Genomic DNA, 6,491 nt, shown 5'->3' with positions numbered 1-6,491 from the left:
CTTTTGAGCTGACTCAACTACTACTGATTGATGAGGTAATTGAGTCTTTTGAAAGCCTGGGTTGTGTTGGACTAGATATGTGGTGTCAGTCCTTTTATTTACTGGTGGTATGGTGCAGGGATGCTCCCATAGCCTGTGTTGCAAATCAACAAGGACTTCGTGAATTGGAATTGCTAACACCTCTTTAGGTGGTTCCATGAACTGCAACACTTCCAGGGTCTTTTGTCTGGTGTCCTCCTCAGATTCCAGTTGAAATGGGATGGTGTCAGCCATATCTTTGATAAAATTTGAAAAGGAAAGGTCCTCTGGAGGGGATTTTCTTCTTTCCTCTGGAGGAGAGGGTTCCGAGAGGACTTCCTCTGAAGAGGTATCAGTATTGGGATCATCCCAGGTATCCGGTGTATGTGGGCGAGGAGGTGTAGTTGGCATGGATACCGTTGGCATCGACGGTTTTTCCATGGGTTTCGTCGGGAACAGTGGAGAAAACACTGGACGTGGATGAGGAATTCCTGCTGGGCCTGGGAGTGGTTCAGGCATCGAAATTTCCTTTGCTATGTCCTCTTCCCTCGGTGCTGGCATCGGTAACTCTGGAGATTTTACCGGGATGGCACCGATGAACGTGTCCAATTTTGCTAAAATCGGTGCAAAAAAGGATACATCTGGCATCGGTATCAGTGGAACCGACGATGGAGTCGGTACTGGCATCGGTATGGGTACCGGTGATGGAAGTGGAACCGGTACCGACGATGGTGCTGGCCTCGATGGCGGAGTCGGTGCTGGCATCGGAGGCATATCGAGGAGTGCGTCTCTAACTGCCTGGCGGATGTAATCGTCCAGTTGCGCCCGCATAGCTGGTGAAACCAGAGCAGCTATGGGGGGAGGCAGTGAAGGCGATTACGGTACCTCCGCAGGGCCCTGAGGAGGTACGGTTCCTGGCACCGATATCAGTGGGGATCGCCTTGGAGTGGAAGGCCTCGGTGAAGCGTCCTCTCTCCGAGGTTTCTTCGGCGCTGATTTGGGATCCATCGATGGAGCTCCAGTTATCAGGTCGCTTTCGGGATCATGAGGCCTCCGATGCCGATGCTTTTGCTTGTGCTCGATGCCTTTCTCGATGACCGATGTCGATTTTATCGAAGACTTTGAAGGGGTTGGTGACGGCCTATCCCCCACTTCGTCCGGTCTTCGTTTCTTGAGGACAACTTTCCTAATCGCTCCAGCTGGAGACGACTGCATGGATGTCGATGTTGAAGGCATTAATTGGAGATGGAACAAATGCTCCATTTTCTCCATCCGTAGCCTTCTGCCTTTCGGTGTCATCTCGGCGTATCTTGGGCATGTCGAGACATCGTGTCCCTCGCTGAGGCAGAGTACACACTCTAAGTGTGGGTCCGTAATGGACATGGTTCGGCAACAAATAGGGCATTTTTTGAACCCTGTAGCCATTTTGAGAGTCGGACAGCCGTCAATGACTTTCAGGCACTATTATACGGTTGCGGAACCGACGGAAAAAATTGAGAGACTTACCATGATGGTAAAAAAAGGGAGACCCCTACAGTGTCTGAAGTTTTTTCCGTTTTTTTTTAAAAACTTTTTTGTAAGGTGAAAATTCACCACATAGGACTCCTAGAACTGCGAGGCTAACGGCTTCGCGGAAAAAAGAAGACTGAAGGGAGACCCCTGTGGCTCAAGGGATCATGGCATGCTGGGCATGCTCAGTAGGCTCAGGATGCCAGTCAAAAGTTTCTAGAAACTTTGACAGAAAGTTTTCCAGAATAGGGCTCCGTCAGTGACGTCACCCATATGTGAGGACTAGCATCCTGCTTGTCCTGGGATAAATCATTTTTTCTCATTTGTGTTTGTTATAATAAACACTGATACATTCCAGGGGATAATAAAATATAAACTAAAATCAAAGGACCCTATACATATCATGTTTGCTGTGAATTTATTTTTAATAGATTTAAGCTATAGATCTCCATCCATCCTTCAAGGTATTACTTATGTTAACATCAGTATAAAATGCACCTATAACTAGACAGTATATTTTAAGTTACTGATGATGGATTCTTCCTCTTTTTCTTTGTGAAAACCCAGAAGAATCAATTTCCAGTTTGCTTCCTGTAGTTTCTATAGTGATTCTCCTTGTAACTGAGGGTAGCTTGTCCTGTTTCATACATCAGTAGTGAACTCACCTCAACAACAGCTTAAAAGGTAAAAGCATATAGAAATTTTTACCTACTTGAAATGTAATGCTTTTAATAATGTTACTAACTATACATATTATTACATAGGTAAACTAAAGCAGATTTTCTGTTTCAGATGAGACATTCCACCTCCATATACAGATGCTAGACTGGAAAATAGTGAAAAAGGGTGACAGATACAGTGATCTATTTCCCAGTCATGGTCTTCAGGAATGCTCAATCTAACATATACACAACAAGGATACAAACACTTTCCATTACTGTATATCTAACTTAGGCAAACTCCTTACATGCCTGTGCATCTAAAGATAGGGGAGCAAAACAGAATAATCACATGACGGCAATCTTGTATAACAAAAATGTCAGATTCTGAATATACAAGAAGCTAACATTTACAAATCAAAATGTAAGAGTCAGTACAGATACATCACCATCCCATGTGAGCTTATCCAATGCAGCCAGTCTTGCTCACTATGATTCTCCTTCTCAAACACTAGGACTGCATGGATGAAATCCCAGTCTCCTTACCCCACATCTACACGCACAGTCTCACAGCCTCTCCCCTCAAATAACAAGACTACATGTACAGCCTCCCCAAGCCTCTCCTCACTGATCACTGCAACTGGAGTGCATGAACAGAATGTCCTCAGTCCCATGTACACAGTCCCAGCGTCCTCCCTTCCAACTCTATTCTACAAGGAAAATCTCAGTATGAACATGTAGTCTTATTAACAGAGACAGCTCTGCACCATAAGTTTGGACTTGCAGACTGAGAGAAATCATGAACCATAGATATACATACAGACACACACATATATATATATATACACACACACACACACACACACACACACACACACACATTTTATATATATATATATATATATTGTGATGCAGTACGACCTGGCCCGGGGCAGAAACAGCTGAGACACAGCCGAGCAGAAGCTAGTGGTACCAAACTTAGCCACCGGAGGGCGCTGAGGAAGGTAGCAAAGACTACACTTCCCAGGTTCCCCGAACCAACACCTGACCCCTGGCTGGAGCCTGAGCAGGAACAGGTGGAGGAAATTGGGACTGATCCCTATGACTCAGCATGCTCTATGGAGGCTGAAGAAGAGGGCGTGCCCCCGTGGTGGAGCTGGCCACAAAAGCCCGGCTCCTCAGAGTCTCAGGAGGAGGAGATGGAGGTAAGCTGGGGAGAGGAAAGCTCCAGCTGTTCCTCTATGGAGGTGGAATAACCAGGAGGTTGGGGGATGGTAAATCCTGTATTGCGGTATGGATGTATGAGACAGGCGGGAAGGGAATTGTGTTTTAAATGCTGTGTACCCTGGGGCTTGTAAGGACAACCCCGCATTAATATAAAGCTGCAGCCGCTGAGCTACAGCACCACATTAAACTCCTTATTGATTAAGATCCTTTTTCTGTGTACTGCTTGGGAGTGCCAGGACTGGGCCTGGCACTCTGACTAGAGGCTGTGAGGAGTCCATAGCAGCGCTATGCTTGAGCTGTGCAAGGGGACAAGACGTGTCATAGGAGCGAAGCCAGAGGCCTGAAGCCCAGCAAAGCCCCACAGCACGCTGAGCGGAGGGACCTGATCATGACAAATGGTGGCAGCAGTGGGATCCTTGAAACTCGCTGACTGGAGGGCAGACCCAGCGGTCAACTACCTGTGCTTCTACTGACCTAGTGAAGGCATGGCGTCCGAGGAAGTGCTAAAATGGATGGCAACCCAGATGCAGCAGCAGCAAGAGGCCATGCAGCACATGATTCAGCGCATGATGGATCACCAGCAGCAGCAACAGCTCCCGTTGATCCAGATGTTGGAGGAGCAGCGCAAGGTCACCCAGCTCTGGGCCGCCCAGCAGGCTACTGGAACAGCAGGTACCCCGCACCCGATGACTGGGACTGGCGGAGTAGGCCGGATGGACCTCATGCACGGTATCCACCTAGAGAAGATGGGTCCAGGGGATGACCCTGAGGCCTTCCTGGTCACGTTTGAACGGGTGGCTAGTGTGGCTGGTTGGCCCAGAGAACAATGGTCTGCCCGGTTGGCCCCTTGTTTAACAGGCGAGGCCCAAGCCGCCTATAGGGCTTTGGCCCCGGAGCAGGCCATGAACTATGCCTTGCTGAAGACAGCCATCTTGGACCGACTGGGTATAACCCAGGATTGGTATCGGCGCCAATTCAGGGAAACCTGGTTACAGCCGAAAGACAGACCTCGGGCCCTGGCCCAGCATTTGAAGGACCTCGCATATAGATGGCTAGAACCCGAAGGGAAAACGGTGACTAAGCTCATGGAGCTGATAGTGCTAGAACAGTATATAGGAGCACTACCACCTCCAATGAGGAGCTGGGTGATTCGCCAAGGAGCAAGTGGGCTCGAGAGGGCGATAGTGAATACAGAGAGATACTTGGAGGCAGAAGCAGCTATGGGAGGTGGTGCATCCTCCAACAAAGAGAAAGGGTCTAAAGGACCAGGTCTGAGCAAGGCAGGTAGTCAAGGGGTTGCAAGGAATCAGAGAGGTCCCTTACAGGTGCTCGGTGGAAGGGGTGGACCGCAGGAAGAGACAGGCCCAGGACGGGAGGCGGGGGTAAGGCCGGCCCCAGGGCGATGTTTCCATTGTGGGGGAGCTGGGCACTTCAAAAGGGAGTGTCCACGCTTAGCTACCGCATATGCCCACCCACCGGAGCGAAGGGAGGAAGCAGTATCCAGAGACCCGAATCCCTACTTTCAGCAGGTTCGGGTTAATGGTCAGCCAGTGCAGGCCTTAATAGACACTGGCACTAATCAGGCACTGCTCTCTAAGAAACTGGCTGTGGCTTTGGGACTCAAGATGCCCCAAGCCCAAAAAGGGGAGGTGGTGATACGATGTGTACATGGTACGGCCGTTAGGTACCCGGTACATGAGGTACTGGTACGTTGGAGAACCCATGAGGACATCGTACAGATAGCCATAGTGGAAGGATTGCCGGTGCCCCTCATTTTGGGGAGAGAGTGGAGGCACCTCGCGGAGGTGTTGGCAGGCAGGCAAACTTTGATAACCACAAGAGCCCAAGCCCAGACACAAGAGGTACGTGAGCAGGAACCCCCTCTAGGAGAGATTTTTCCCTTTGAGGAGGGGGAGGTGGTGGAAACTCCCGGGGTTAGTCGTAAGCCCCGAGCGGAGAGAAAGAGGGAGAAGAGGAGACAGACTGGCCCAGAGGAAGGTGAGGACGAGGGGTCCACTAAAGAAATGATAGGCTCCCTGCTAGCACAGTTCCCAGAGTTTAAAGAGGAGCAGGTTAAGGACCCAGCCTTGAAGGTGGCCTGGGAAAAGGCTAAAGTATCTATACAACAGCTTGCTAATAAAGAGGCTATGATATACCCCTACTTTATGGTCCAGAAGGGATTACTGTACAGGGTAGAGGAAGGACTGCAGGGACAGGGACCGCATAAACAACTGTTAGTGCCCCTACGGTTTCAACCCGAAGTTATGTCACTGGCGCATGACCATCCCCTGGCCGGACACTTGGGCCTGCATAGCACCTTAGCCCGTGTCAAGCGGCGATTCTTCTGGCCAGGTATTTACAGCACAGTTAAGAAGTTTTGCAGCTCGTGCCCCAACTGTCAGTTGGTCGCCCCAAGGGCCCCCCCTAAGGCACCCCTGGTACCCGTGCCGGTAGTACATGAACCAATGGATCGGGTAGCGGTAGACATCATTGGACCGATAGAAAAAAGTAAACGCGGTCATCAGTATATTCTCGTGGTATTAGACTACGCGACCAGATTTCCGTGGGCCGTCCCTTTGAGGTCTACTGGGGCAAGGGTGGTAGCCCCGGAGTTGATAAGGATATTTTGCCAGTTCGGCTTTCCACGTGAACTACTGACAGACAGGGGTACCAATTTTATGTCCCGGGAATTAGCAGGCCTATGGGCCCAGTTCGGTATTAAACATATACGAACTTCAGCGTACCACCCCCAGACTGATGGGTTAGTGGAGCGCTATAATCAAACCCTGAAGTCCATGATGCGCAGTTGTCTAGAAAAAGATGCTAGTAATTGGGATCGCCTCATCCCATTCTTGTTGTTTGCCTCCAGGGAGGTGCCCCAAGCTTCCACAGGGTTCTCACCTTTTGAACTTATTTTTGGGAGACAACCCCGGGGTCTGCTCGATGTCATACACGAGCAGTGGACAGGGGCTGAGGCGGAACCTCAGGACATCATAAGTTACATTGGGGGTATTAGGCAGCATGCTGAGACTGCCCTGGGTTTGGCCAAGGAAAATCTCGAGCAGGCTCAAGAAAGGC

The sequence above is a fragment of the Rhinatrema bivittatum genome, chromosome 8 (assembly GCF_901001135.1).
Source record: "Rhinatrema bivittatum chromosome 8, aRhiBiv1.1, whole genome shotgun sequence".
NCBI lineage: Eukaryota > Metazoa > Chordata > Amphibia > Gymnophiona > Rhinatrematidae > Rhinatrema > Rhinatrema bivittatum.
Note: the sequence above shows the minus strand (reverse complement) of the source record.